This window comes from Euprymna scolopes, chromosome 18 (assembly GCF_053919585.1).
Source record: "Euprymna scolopes isolate OS-2025 chromosome 18, ASM5391958v1, whole genome shotgun sequence".
NCBI classification, from domain to species: Eukaryota; Metazoa; Mollusca; class Cephalopoda; order Sepiida; family Sepiolidae; genus Euprymna; species Euprymna scolopes.
Window position 1 is genome coordinate 129,353,197 of NC_136499.1, and position 14,520 is coordinate 129,367,716.

Consider the following 14,520-nt stretch of genomic DNA (forward strand, 5'->3'; position numbering starts at 1 on the left):
CCGACACGCACAACATGGAAAGATGGTAATAAACCAGGACATGGAGAAGCACAAAGGGACCAGTACAAACACTAGAAACACGGCAACCGTATGCACTCGGTAAATACCTCTCAGAGGGACAATGAAGGAATTTATAACAAGTTTGAACAAATGTCTTTCGACTCTATTCAAGAACAAGGCGACAGTCGGACAGAGGCTTTCACAGACCTTGTAATCAAGCTTCCCAACTTCCCAGGCACCCATTTTCTGAAAGCTAAGGTTGACACAGGAGCAACATACTTCCATTACGTACCTTCCGGAAGATGTTCCCACACCTAATAAGTGCAGCAGGACAGCTACTCCCCGGTGCAACAAAGGATGAACCAACTGTTCTAACAGCCTATAATGGTTCTCATATTACCCAACATGGATCCGTTATAATAGCTTGTTCACACAAAGGAATAATTCTTTGTAGTGACAACAGAAGGGCCTACCATCATAGGACTACCTTCAATCAGAGAACTGAGACTGGTAACGTTACACTGTGCAATCCAGGAAACACCAGTCTCAGTACGTTCAACACAGGATCTGGTAAATATGTACCCAAACCGTTTTGACAATATCGGCAATTTTGAGGGTGAATATCACATTGTCCTGAAACCAGACAACACCCCTGTCATACATGCACAAAGAAAATGTCCTATACATATGAGGGAGGAAATCCAGACCGAATTGGAAAATATGACAAAACAAGGAATCATACGGAAAGTAACCGAGCCCACACCATGGGTCAGCAGCTTGGTTTATGTGCGGAAAGGCACTGGAAAGCTCCATCTGTGTTTAGATCCAAAAGATTTAAACAAGGCCGTCATGAGATGCCATTACAAGACCCCAACAATGGAAGAACTTGCGCATAAGCTCTCTGGTGCCAAATATTTCTCCAAGTTGGATGCCAAGAATGGATATTGGTCCATCAAACTAGACGCAGCCTCACAACTGTTGACTACCTTCAACTCCCCTTTTGGAAGATTCTGTTTCCAGCGGATGTCTTTTGCTCTAGTGATGTCTCAGGATGTGTTTGCCCAGAGGATGGACATGATTCTGGAGAAGTGCTCTGGCACCTTAGGGCTAGTTGACGATGTCATTGTCTTTGGAAAAACCGAAGAGGAGCATGATAGGAACCTCCACAATCTAATGAGAATTGCTCAAAAGGAAGGACTGTGCTTCAACCACGAAAAGTGTGCCATCAATAAGAAACAAATTTGTTTTTTTGGCGCAATCTATGATCAGAATGGTATGCACCCTGATCTCAGCAAGGTAACAGAAATAAAAATGTTACCTAGTCCAACAAACACTACCAACCTGCAGAGGGTGTTGGGAATCATCACATATATGGCACCTTTCATTCCACACCTGTCCGATCTCACAGCACCTTTGAGAGATCTCCTAAAGAAAGAAGTGGAATACCAGTGGACAGAAAGTCACCAGAGATCCCTCCAGCAAATCAACGATCTAATTTGCAAAGACATGTTGCTATCATACTTCGACCCTTCCAAGCAAACTGTTATCCAAGTCGATGCATCAAGTAAAGGACTCGGCGCCGCACTCCTGCAAGGAGGTAAACCCATAGCTTTTGCATCCAAGTCCTTAACAGAAACTGAACAACGCTATGCCAACATAGAGTGGGAGCTCCTTGCAGTTGTTTTCGGCTGTGAACGATTTCGGATTTATATCTATGGAAGTGCGTTCCAGGTGGAAAGTGATCATAAACCCTTGGAAATGATCGACTTAAAAAATTTGGTTGCAGCTCCACCTCGCCTCCAACGCATGCTAATAAGTTTGCAGGGGTATGATATGACAATTATATATCACCCTGGAAAAGATATGGCACTAGTAGATGAATTCTCAAGGTTACCAAATAAAAAAGCTAAAGAAGCTATTGACTTGGATCTGAGGGTGGATTTTGTTCAATTTTCAACCCAAAAGCTAGCTCAGCTAAACCAAGCAACAAGTGAAGATGTCACACTATGTGAATTGAGGGACATTATTCTGAGAGGTTGGCCCGACACTCTCAGAGAAATGGGCAAGAATATGAAACCTTATTGGCCCTATCGAGACGAACTGTCCATTGAAAATGGAATATTATTGAAAGCAAACAGAATAATAATACCTAAATTGATGCAACAAGAGGTATTACAGAAAATACATTATGGGCACCAAGGGATGGAGAAATGTAAACTCCGAGCCAAAAGTTGCGTTTTTGGCACAACATTAACAAAGACATCGACAACATAGTACAACAATGTACCATTTGCCAGCAGCACCAAAAAATGCAGAGTGCTGAACCCCTGATGCCCCATGAGATTCCGGTGAGGCCATGGCAGATAGTGGCTACCGACTTATTTCACATTGAAGGTCTCAACTTTATGCTCATTGCGGACTATTATTCCAAGTTCTCATTTCTGCGAGTGTTGAAGGAGTTCTCAAGCCAGGAAGTTATTAAACTGACAAAGCAAATATTTGGAGAACAAGGAATTCCAGAGAGAGTGATAAGTGACAATGGCCCACACTTCAGCTCGATACATTTCAAGCAATTCGCAAAAGAATGGGGTTTTGAACACCACACATCCTCACCTAAGTTTCCGCAGTCAAATGGCTTTGCTGAACGCTGTATCCAGGGAGTGAAATCTGCATTCAAAACAGCTTCCTCAAGCGGTCATAACTTGGATATGGTACTATTATGCTTGCGTTCGACTCCTTTAGATCATATTCTTCCCTCACCAGGTAAGCTTATATACCAAAGGAAGTTAGCAGGGAACATTCCAGTCACATGCACCAACAAAACGCTAACAAGGAGAAAATAATGGAACGACTGTATCAGAAGCAAGAAAAACAGAAGATGTACCATGATCAACATACAAAAGAGCTGCCCAGACTACCCATCGGACAACCTGTACGTGTGTTAAATAAAGAAGCAGGTGAGTGGTCTCCTGCAGTTGTCACACAATTGGACCGAGAACCAAGGTCGTACATAGTACAGACCCCCTCCGGAAAAACTCTTCGTCGAAATCGACAGCATCTTAGAGTAATCCCCTCCAGAAGCATAGCACATCCAGAGATGCACTCCACTGAAATTCCTCAGGAACCTACCAGGGACGGTTCATCGAGTATAGAGACGGACAGTACACAATGTCAACAGGCACCTTTCAAATGTACACCCCATGGAGTGCCAGACACGGGCACCTATAGCAACCATACGACAGTTCAAATCACCAGATCTGGACGTGTCGTCAGACCCCACAAAAAATTCAGAAATAAGACAATTACTAACTGACATTTTATTTTATTTTTTTACCTCATCATTGTAAATAAATTCATTTTTTTTCTCTTTCAATTTAAATTATTGAAAGAAGTTAAGCAATGTAGAGCCTGGTCAGTACAAAGATGGGTGACCGCTTGGGAATACCAGGTGCTGTAAGCATTTCTATTCCGAAGCGGTCAACCAACATTGCTTAACTGCGGTGATCGGGCGAGGGCCGGTGTTTGCAACGTGATGTAGCCGTAAGCGACCACCTAACATTAGACTAGAACCTTACATTTCCTACCTCACGCAATTTACTTATTTATTCACACACACTTTTTTAGTAAGACTTTTTTTTTTTTTGCACTTTTCATTAAGTTCTGCCAGACTTACTGGCCCTTAAATAGTAGGCTGAACTATTGATTAGTCGATTCCCGCCACTTATCGTGCTGTCTAGTCGTTTTTAAGGGATTAATATTTGGTTATATGTCCTTTAAAACGCTAGCTGTTGCGCAAGTGGATTTTCGCTTTAGCTTTTAAATTGATCATGTGAAAGTGATGACTGAGTGTAAATTGTAAAAGATTGCGTGTTTTGTTTTTTCTTACTTAGTTTGTCCCGATGCGAAGTTTTTCGGCTACTAATGTCGAAAGAAAGTATGAATTAATATTATATATGATTATTATTTAGTGATTACGTTGGTATTGTAAAAGTTTTTGTAAATTGTGATATTTTTTTTGTAAAGTTTTATTTTAAAGATGTATTTTGTAAATAAATTGAGAAAAGCAGTGTACTACTGTAGTGTATAAGTTGAAAGAAGGTGTTTTTGTGCGGGGGTACGCGTGTTGGTGTGATACCGTTTGTATTTGTATTTGAGAGAAAGGAGATATTATTGTTTTGTAGTGTGTTGAAAGATAATAAGGTGTTTTTTAAAAGTGAAATTAATGTAATTGTAAAAGTAAATTTTAATTATCGAAAAGTGTTGTAAAGTAAATAGATTAAAGGAAGTAAAGTTTTGTTTGTATAGTTACAATGGTGTTTATGTTTCGTTTACGGCCATATCACGTTGAAAACACCGGTTCTCGTCCGATCACCGAAGTTAAGCAACGTAGAGCCTGGTCAGTACTTAGATGGGTGACCGCTTGGGAATACCAGGTGCTGTAAGCATTTCTCTTTTTTATTTTTTGGATAAATTCACAAAATTCTATTGTTTTTCATTGGAAAATCTAATTATTTCAACTTTTTCTTGAATTCTAACAAATGTCAGCGTTCGCTCCCCGCATCCACAGCCGGAGACTTACTTTTAACGCTTCTACTTGAATCACTTAAATATAGCAATCATGAGAGTAATCACACAATGCTGAAAACTATATTTTCTTTCAATGAATTTTCAAAGATAATAGGAACGTTTTACAAGTCATCGTGTAGTTGATTTGGATAAGGAAAAGAAAATACATCCTTAGCACTTGATATTCCGAAGCGGTCAACCATCTAAGTACTAACCAAGCTGGACGTTGCTTAACTGCGGTGATCGGGCGAGGGCCGGTGTTTGCAACGTGATGTAGCCGTAAGCGACCACCTAACATTAGACTAGAACCTTACATTTCCTACCTCACGCAATTTACTTATTTATTCACACACACATTTTTAATAAGACTTTTTTTTTTTTTTTTTTTTGCACTTTTCATTAAGATCTGCCAGACTTACTGCCCCTTAAATAGCAGGCTGCACTATTCATTAGTGGATTCCCGGCACTTATCGTGCTGGCTAGTCGTTTTTAAGTGATTAATATTTGGTTATATGTCCTTTAAAACGCTAGCTGGTGCGCAAGTGGATTTTCGCTTTAGCTTTTAAATTGATCATGTGAAAGTGATCAGTGAGTGTAAATTCTAAACGCTCGCGTGTTTTGTTTTTTCTTACTTAGTTTGTCCTCATGCGAAGTTTTTCGGCTACTAATGGCGAAAGAAAGTATGAATTAATATTATATATGATTATTATTTAGTGATTACGTTGGTATTGTAAAAGTTTTTGTAAATTGTGATATTTTGTTTTGTAAAGTTTTATTTTAAAGATGTATTTTGTAAATAAATTGAGAAAAGCAGTGTATTATAAGTTGAAAGAAGATGTTTTTGTGCGGGGGGACGCGTGTTCGTGTGACACGGTTTGTATTTGTATTTGAGAGAGAGGAGATATTATTGTTTTGTAGTGTGGTGAAAGATAATAATGTGTTTTTTAAAAGTGAAATTAATGGAATTGTAAAAGTAAAGTTTAATTAGCGAAAAGTGTTGTAAAGTAAATAGAGTAAAGGAGGAAGTTTTGTTTTGTTTGTATAGTTAAGATAATGTTTAATTTTTGTTTACGGCCATATCACGTTGAAAACACCGGTTCTCGTCCGATCACCGAAGTTAAGCAACGTAGAGCCTGGTCAGTACTTAGATGGGTGACCGCTTGGGAATACCAGGTGCTGTAAGCATTTCTCTTTTTCTTTTTTTTTTTTTTTTTTTTTTTTGATAAATTCAAAAAATGTTATTGTTTTTCATTGGAAAATCTAATTAGTTCAACTTTTTCTTTAATTCTAACAAATGTCAGCGTTCGCTCCCCGCATCCACAGCCGGAGACTTACTTTTAACGCTTCTACTTGAAGCCTGTGTATTTGGAATAAAATTCAAATCGCTTAAATATAGCAATTATGAGAGTAATCACACAATGCTGAAAACTATATTTTCTTTCAATGAATTTTCAAAGATAATAGGAACGTTTTACAAGTCATCGTGTAGTTGTTTTGGATAAGGAAAAGAAAATACATCCTTAGCACTTGATATTCCGAAGCGGAAGCGGTCAACCATCTAAGTACTAACCAAGCTGGACGTTGCTTAACTGCGGTGATCGGGCGAGGGCCGGTGTTTGCAACGTGATGTAGCCGTAAGCGACCACCTAACATTAGACTAGAACCTTACATTTCCTACCTCACGCAATTTACTTATTTATTCACACACACTTTTTTAATGAGACTTTTTTTTTTTTTTTTTTTTTTGCACTTTTCATTAAGTTCTGCCAGACTTACTGCCCCTTAAATACTATTCATTAGTGGATTCCCGGCACTTATCGTGCTGGCTAGTCGTTTTTAAGTAATTAATATTTGGTTATATGTCCTTTAAAACGCTAGCTGGTGCGCAAGTGGATTTTCGCTTTAGCTTTTAAATTGATCATGTGAAAGTGATGAGTGAGTGTAAATTCTAAACGCTCGCGTGTTTTGTTTTTTCTTACTTAGTTTGTCCTCATGCGAAGTTTTTCGGCTACTAATGGCGAAAGAAAGTATGAATTAATATTATATATGATTATTATTTAGTGATTACGTTGGTATTGTAAAAGTTTTTGTAAATTGTGATATTTTTTTTTGTAAAGTTTTATTTTAAAGATGTATTTTGTAAATAAATTGAGAAAAGCAGTGTATTATAAGTTGAAAGAAGATGTTTTTGTGCGGGGGGACGCGTGTTCGTGTGACACCGTTTGTATTTGTATTTGAGAGAGAGGAGATATTATTGTGTGTTGAAAGATAATAATGTGTTTTTTAAAAGTGAAATTAATGGAATTGTAAAAGTAAAGTTTAATTAACGAAAAGTGTTGTAAAGTAAATAGAGTAAAGGAGGAAGTAAAGTTTTGTTTGTATAGTTAAGATAATGTTTAATTTTTGTTTACGGCCATATCACGTTGAAAACACCGGTTTTCTCGTCCGATCACCGAAGTTAAGCAACGTAGAGCCTGGTCAGTACTTAGATGGGTGACCGCTTGGGAATACCAGGTGCTGTAAGCATTTCTCTTTTTCTTTTTTTTTTTTTTTTTTTTTTTTTTGATAAATTCAAAAAATGTTATTGTTTTTCATTGGAAAATCTAATTAGTTCAACTTTTTCTTTAATTCTAACAAATGTCAGCGTTCGCTCCCCGCATCCACAGCCGGAGACTTACTTTTAACGCTTCTACTTGAAGCCTGTGTATTTGGAATAAAATTCAAATCGCTTAAATATAGCAATTATGAGAGTAATCACACAATGCTGAAAACTATATTTTCTTTCAATGAATTTTCAAAGATAATAGGAACGTTTTACAAGTCATCGTGTAGTTGTTTTGGATAAGGAAAAGAAAATACATCCTTAGCACTTGATATTCCGAAGCGGTCAACCATCTAAGTACTAACCAAGCTGGACGTTGCTTAACTGCGGTGATCGGGCGAGGGCCGGTGTTTGCAACGTGATGTAGCCGTAAGCGACCACCTAACATTAGACTAGAACCTTACATTTCCTACCTCACGCAATTTACTTATTTATTCACACACACTTTTTTAATGAGACGTTTCTTTTTTGTTTTTTTTTGCACTTTTCATTAAGTTCTGCCAGACTTACTGCCCCTTAAATAGCAGGCTGCACTATTCATTAGTGGATTCCCGGCACTTATCGTGCTGGCTAGTCGTTTTTAAGTGATTAATATTTGGTTATATGTCCTTTAAAACGCTAGCTGGTGCGCAAGTGGATTTTCGCTTTAGCTTTTAAATTGATCATGTGAAAGTGATCAGTGAGTGTAAATTCTAAACGCTCGCGTGTTTTGTTTTTTCTTACTTAGTTTGTCCTCATGCGAAGTTTTTCGGCTACTAATGGCGAAAGAAAGTATGAATTAATATTATATATGATTATTATTTAGTGATTACGTTGGTATTGTAAAAGTTTTTGTAAATTGTGATATTTTGTTTTGTAAAGTTTTATTTTAAAGATGTATTTTGTAAATAAATTGAGAAAAGCAGTGTATTATAAGTTGAAAGAAGATGTTTTTGTGCGGGGGGACGCGTGTTCGTGTGACACCGTTTGTATTTGTATTTGAGAGAGAGGAGATATTATTGTTTTGTAGTGTGTTGAAAGATAATAATGTGTTTTTTAAAAGTGAAATTAATGGAATTGTAAAAGTAAAGTTTAATTAGCGAAAAGTGTTGTAAAGTAAATAGAGTAAAGGAGGAAGTAAAGTTTTGTTTGTATAGTTAAGATAATGTTTAATTTTTGTTTACGGCCATATCACGTTGAAAACACCGGTTCTCGTCCGATCACCGAAGTTAAGCAACGTAGAGCCTGGTCAGTACTTAGATGGGTGACCGCTTGGGAATACCAGGTGCTGTAAGCATTTCTCTTTTTCTTTTTTTTTTTTTTGATAAATTCAAAAAATGTTATTGTTTTTCATTGGAAAATCTAATTAGTTCAACTTTTTCTTTAATTCTAACAAATGTCAGCGTTCGCTCCCCGCATCCACAGCCGGAGACTTACTTTTAACGCTTCTACTTGAATCACTTAAATATAGCAATCATGAGAGTAATCACACAATGCTGAAAACTATATTTTCTTTCAATGAATTTTCAAAGATAATAGGAACGTTTTACAAGTCATCGTGTAGTTGTTTTGGATAAGGAAAAGAAAATACATCCTTAGCACTTGATATTCCGAAGCGGTCAACCATCTAAGTACTAACCAAGCTGGACGTTGCTTAACTGCGGTGATCGGGCGAGGGCCGGTGTTTGCAACGTGATGTAGCCGTAAGCGACCACCTAACATTAGACTAGAACCTTACATTTCCTACCTCACGCAATTTACTTATTTATTCACACACACATTTTTAATAAGACTTTTTTTTTTTTTTTTTTTTTGCACTTTTCATTAAGTTCTGCCAGACTTACTGCCCCTTAAATAGCAGGCTGCACTATTCATTAGTGGATTCCCGGCACTTATCGTGCTGGCTAGTCGTTTTTAAGTGATTAATATTTGGTTATATGTCCTTTAAAACGCTAGCTGGTGCGCAAGTGGATTTTCGCTTTAGCTTTTAAATTGATCATGTGAAAGTGATGAGTGAGTGTAAATTCTAAACGCTCGCGTGTTTTGTTTTTTCTTACTTAGTTTGTCCTCATGCGAAGTTTTTCGGCTACTAATGGCGAAAGAAAGTATGAATTAATATTATATATGATTATTATTTAGTGATTACGTTGGTATTGTAAAAGTTTTTGTAAATTGTGATATTTTTTTTTGTAAAGTTTTATTTTAAAGATGTATTTTGTAAATAAATTGAGAAAAGCAGTGTATTATAAGTTGAAAGAAGATGTTTTTGTGCGGGGGTACGCGTGTTCGTGTGACACCGTTTGTATTTGTATTTGAGAGAGAGGAGATATTATTGTGTGTTGAAAGATAATAATGTGTTTTTTAAAAGTGAAATTAATGGAATTGTAAAAGTAAAGTTTAATTAGCGAAAAGTGTTGTAAAGTAAATAGAGTAAAGGAGGAAGTAAAGTTTTGTTTGTATAGTTAAGATAATGTTTAATTTTTGTTTACGGCCATATCACGTTGAAAACACCGGTTCTCGTCCGATCACCGAAGTTAAGCAACGTAGAGCCTGGTCAATACTTAGATGGGTGACCGCTTGGGAATACCAGGTGCTGTAAGCATTTCTCTTTTTCTTTTTTTTTTTTTTTTTTTTTTTGATAAATTCAAAAAATGTTATTGTTTTTCATTGGAAAATCTAATTAGTTCAACTTTTTCTTTAATTCTAACAAATGTCAGCGTTCGCTCCCCGCATCCACAGCCGGAGACTTACTTTTAACGCTTCTACTTGAAGCCTGTGTATTTGGAATAAAATTCAAATCGCTTAAATATAGCAATTATGAGAGTAATCACACAATGCTGAAAACTATATTTTCTTTCAATGAATTTTAAAAGATAATAGGAACGTTTTACAAGTCATCGTGTAGTTGTTTTGGATAAGGAAAAGAAAATACATCCTTAGCACTTGATATTCCGAAGCGGTCAACCATCTAAGTACTAACCAAGCTGGACGTTGCTTAACTGCGGTGATCGGGCGAGGGCCGGTGTTTGCTACGTGATGTAGCCGTAAGCGACCACCTAACATTAGACTAGAACCTTACATTTCCTACCTCACGCAATTTACTTATTTATTCACACACACTTTTTTAATGAGACGTTTTTTTTTTGTTTTTTTTTGCACTTTTCATTAAGTTCTGCCAGACTTACTGCCCCTTAAATAGCAGGCTGCACTATTCATTAGTGGATTCCCGGCACTTATCGTGCTGGCTAGTCGTTTTTAAGTGATTAATATTTGGTTATATGTCCTTTAAAACGCTAGCTGGTGCGCAAGTGGATTTTCGCTTTAGCTTTTAAATTGATCATGTGAAAGTGATCAGTGAGTGTAAATTCTAAACGCTCGCGTGTTTTGTTTTTTCTTACTTAGTTGGTCCTCATGCGAAGTTTTTCGGCTACTAATGGCGAAAGAAAGTATGAATTAATATTATATATGATTATTATTTAGTGATTACGTTGGTATTGTAAAAGTTTTTGTAAATTGTGATATTTTTTTTTTGTAAAGTTTTATTTTAAAGATGTATTTTGTAAATAAATTGAGAAAAGCAGTGTATTATAAGTTGAAAGAAGATGTTTTTGTGCGGGGGGACGCGTGTTCGTGTGACACGGTTTGTATTTGTATTTGAGAGAGAGGAGATATTATTGTTTTGTAGTGTGTTGAAAGATAATAATGTGTTTTTTAAAAGTGAAATTAATGGAATTGTAAAAGTAAAGTTTAATTAGCGAAAAGTGTTGTAAAGTAAATAGAGTAAAGGAGGAAGTTTTGTTTTGTTTGTATAGTTAAGATAATGTTTAATTTTTGTTTACGGCCATATCACGTTGAAAACACCGGTTCTCGTCCGATCACCGAAGTTAAGCAACGTAGAGCCTGGTCAGTACTTAGATGGGTGACCGCTTGGGAATACCAGGTGCTGTAAGCATTTCTCTTTTTCTTTTTTTTTTTTTTGATAAATTCAAAAAATGTTATTGTTTTTCATTGGAAAATCTAATTAGTTCAACTTTTTCTTTAATTCTAACAAATGTCAGCGTTCGCTCCCCGCATCCACAGCCGGAGACTTACTTTTAACGCTTCTACTTGAATCACTTAAATATAGCAATCATGAGAGTAATCACACAATGCTGAAAACTATATTTTCTTTCAATGAATTTTCAAAGATAATAGGAACGTTTTACAAGTCATCGTGTAGTTGTTTTGGATAAGGAAAAGAAAATACATCCTTAGCACTTGATATTCCGAAGCGGTCAACCATCTAAGTACTAACCAAGCTGGACGTTGCTTAACTGCGGTGATCGGGCGAGGGCCGGTGTTTGCAACGTGATGTAGCCGTAAGCGACCACCTAACATTAGACTAGAACCTTACATTTCCTACCTCACGCAATTTACTTATTTATTCACACACACTTTTTTAATGAGACGTTTTTTTTTTGTTTTTTTTTGCACTTTTCATTAAGTTCTGCCAGACTTACTGCCCCTTAAATAGCAGGCTGCACTATTCATTAGTGGATTCCCGGCACTTATCGTGCTGGCTAGTCGTTTTTAAGTGATTAATATTTGGTTATATGTCCTTTAAAACGCTAGCTGGTGCGCAAGTGGATTTTCGCTTTAGCTTTTAAATTGATCATGTGAAAGTGATGAGTGAGTGTAAATTCTAAACGCTCGCGTGTTTTGTTTTTTCTTACTTAGTTTGTCCTCATGCGAAGTTTTTCGGCTACTAATGGCGAAAGAAAGTATGAATTAATATTATATATGATTATTATTTAGTGATTACGTTGGTATTGTAAAAGTTTTTGTAAATTGTGATATTTTGTTTTGTAAAGTTTTATTTTAAAGATGTATTTTGTAAATAAATTGAGAAAAGCAGTGTATTATAAGTTGAAAGAAGATGTTTTTGTGCGGGGGGACGCGTGTTCGTGTGACACCGTTTGTATTTGTATTTGAGAGAGAGGAGATATTATTGTGTGTTGAAAGATAATAATGTGTTTTTTAAAAGTGAAATTAATGGAATTGTAAAAGTAAAGTTTAATTATCGAAAAGTGTTGTAAAGTAAATAGAGTAAAGGAGGAAGTTTTGTTTTGTTTGTATAGTTAAGATAATGTTTAATTTTTGTTTACGGCCATATCACGTTGAAAACACCGGTTCTCGTCCGATCACCGAAGTTAAGCAACGTAGAGCCTGGTCAGTACTTAGATGGGTGACCGCTTGGGAATACCAGGTGCTGTAAGCATTTCTCTTTTTCTTTTTTTTTTTTTTTTTTTTTTTTTGATAAATTCAAAAAATGTTATTGTTTTTCATTGGAAAATCTAATTAGTTCAACTTTTTCTTTAATTCTAACAAATGTCAGCGTTCGCTCCCCGCATCCACAGCCGGAGACTTACTTTTAACGCTTCTACTTGAAGCCTGTGTATTTGGAATAAAATTCAAATCGCTTAAATATAGCAATTATGAGAGTAATCACACAATGCTGAAAACTATATTTTCTTTCAATGAATTTTCAAAGATAATAGGAACGTTTTACAAGTCATCGTGTAGTTGTTTTGGATAAGGAAAAGAAAATACATCCTTAGCACTTGATATTCCGAAGCGGTCAACCATCTAAGTACTAACCAAGCTGGACGTTGCTTAACTGCGGTGATCGGGCGAGGGCCGGTGTTTGCAACGTGATGTAGCCGTAAGCGACCACCTAACATTAGACTAGAACCTTACATTTCCTACCTCACGCAATTTACTTATTTATTCACACACACTTTTTTAATGAGACTTTTTTTTTTTTTTTTTTTTTTGCACTTTTCATTAAGTTCTGCCAGACTTACTGCCCCTTAAATAGCAGGCTGCACTATTCATTAGTGGATTCCCGGCACTTATCGTGCTGGCTAGTCGTTTTTAAGTAATTAATATTTGGTTATATGTCCTTTAAAACGCTAGCTGGTGCGCAAGTGGATTTTCGCTTTAGCTTTTAAATTGATCATGTGAAAGTGATCAGTGAGTGTAAATTCTAAACGCTCGCGTGTTTTGTTTTTTCTTACTTAGTTTGTCCTCATGCGAAGTTTTTCGGCTACTAATGGCGAAAGAAAGTATGAATTAATATTATATATGATTATTATTTAGTGATTACGTTGGTATTGTAAAAGTTTTTGTAAATTGTGATATTTTTTTTTGTAAAGTTTTATTTTAAAGATGTATTTTGTAAATAAATTGAGAAAAGCAGTGTATTATAAGTTGAAAGAAGATGTTTTTGTGCGGGGGGACGCGTGTTCGTGTGACACCGTTTGTATTTGTATTTGAGAGAGAGGAGATATTATTGTTTTGTAGTGTGTTGAAAGATAATAATGTGTTTTTTAAAAGTGAAATTAATGGAATTGTAAAAGTAAAGTTTAATTAGCGAAAAATGTTGTAAAGTAAATAGAGTAAAGGAGGAAGTAAAGTTTTGTTTGTATAGTTAAGATAATGTTTAATTTTTGTTTACGGCCATATCACGTTGAAAACACCGGTTCTCGTCCGATCACCGAAGTTAAGCAACGTAGAGCCTGGTCAGTACTTAGATGGGTGACCGCTTGGGAATACCAGGTGCTGTAAGCATATCTCTTTTTCTTTTTTTTTTTTTTGATAAATTCAAAAAATGTTATTGTTTTTCATTGGAAAATCTAATTAGTTCAACTTTTTCTTTAATTCTAACAAATGTCAGCGTTCGCTCCCCGCATCCACAGCCGGAGACTTACTTTTAACGCTTCTACTTGAATCACTTAAATATAGCAATCATGAGAGTAATCACACAATGCTGAAAACTATATTTTCTTTCAATGAATTTTCAAAGATAATAGGAACGTTTTACAAGTCATCGTGTAGTTGTTTTGGATAAGGAAAAGAAAATACATCCTTAGCACTTGATATTCCGAAGCGGTCAACCATCTAAGTACTAACCAAGCTGGACGTTGCTTAACTGCGGTGATCGGGCGAGGGCCGGTGTTTGCAACGTGATGTAGCCGTAAGCGACCACCTAACATTAGACTAGAACCTTACATTTCCTACCTCACGCAATTTACTTATTTATTCACACACACTTTTTTAATGAGACGTTTTTTTTTGTTTTTTTTTGCACTTTTCATTAAGTTCTGCCAGACTTACTGCCCCTTAAATAGCAGGCTGCACTATTCATTAGTGGATTCCCGGCACTTATCGTGCTGGCTAGTCGTTTTTAAGTGATTAATATTTGGTTATATGTCCTTTAAAACGCTAGCTGGTGCGCAAGTGGATTTTCGCTTTAGCTTTTAAATTGATCATGTGAAAGTGATGAGTGAGTGTAAATTCTAAACGCTCGCGTGTTTTGTTTTTTCTTACTTAGT

The 14,520-nt window shown here is 36.2% G+C and overlaps 8 non-coding genes across 8 annotated transcripts; all 8 read left to right on the plus strand.

The window, feature by feature from the left end:
- The first annotated feature begins 4,326 nt into the window (after positions 1-4,326).
- LOC145301699 (5S ribosomal RNA) lies at positions 4,327-4,445 on the plus strand. Its single transcript, XR_013873641.1, has one exon. It is a non-coding gene; the product is annotated as a 5S ribosomal RNA (ribosomal RNA).
- Positions 4,446-5,632: 1,187 nt separating this feature from the next.
- LOC145298135 (5S ribosomal RNA) lies at positions 5,633-5,751 on the plus strand. Its single transcript, XR_013870419.1, has one exon. It is a non-coding gene; the product is annotated as a 5S ribosomal RNA (ribosomal RNA).
- A 1,220-nt stretch (positions 5,752-6,971) lies between these two features.
- LOC145300179 (5S ribosomal RNA) lies at positions 6,972-7,092 on the plus strand. The gene has a single exon (XR_013872414.1). It is a non-coding gene; the product is annotated as a 5S ribosomal RNA (ribosomal RNA).
- A 1,233-nt stretch (positions 7,093-8,325) lies between these two features.
- On the plus strand, positions 8,326-8,444 carry LOC145298250 (5S ribosomal RNA). The gene has a single exon (XR_013870530.1). It is a non-coding gene; the product is annotated as a 5S ribosomal RNA (ribosomal RNA).
- A 1,186-nt stretch (positions 8,445-9,630) lies between these two features.
- Positions 9,631-9,749, plus strand: LOC145299440 (5S ribosomal RNA). The gene has a single exon (XR_013871696.1). It is a non-coding gene; the product is annotated as a 5S ribosomal RNA (ribosomal RNA).
- Positions 9,750-10,980: 1,231 nt separating this feature from the next.
- Positions 10,981-11,099, plus strand: LOC145298366 (5S ribosomal RNA). The gene has a single exon (XR_013870647.1). It is a non-coding gene; the product is annotated as a 5S ribosomal RNA (ribosomal RNA).
- A 1,186-nt stretch (positions 11,100-12,285) lies between these two features.
- Positions 12,286-12,404, plus strand: LOC145298481 (5S ribosomal RNA). The gene has a single exon (XR_013870765.1). It is a non-coding gene; the product is annotated as a 5S ribosomal RNA (ribosomal RNA).
- A 1,233-nt stretch (positions 12,405-13,637) lies between these two features.
- Positions 13,638-13,756, plus strand: LOC145298599 (5S ribosomal RNA). The gene has a single exon (XR_013870876.1). It is a non-coding gene; the product is annotated as a 5S ribosomal RNA (ribosomal RNA).
- The last annotated feature ends 764 nt before the right edge of the window (positions 13,757-14,520 follow it).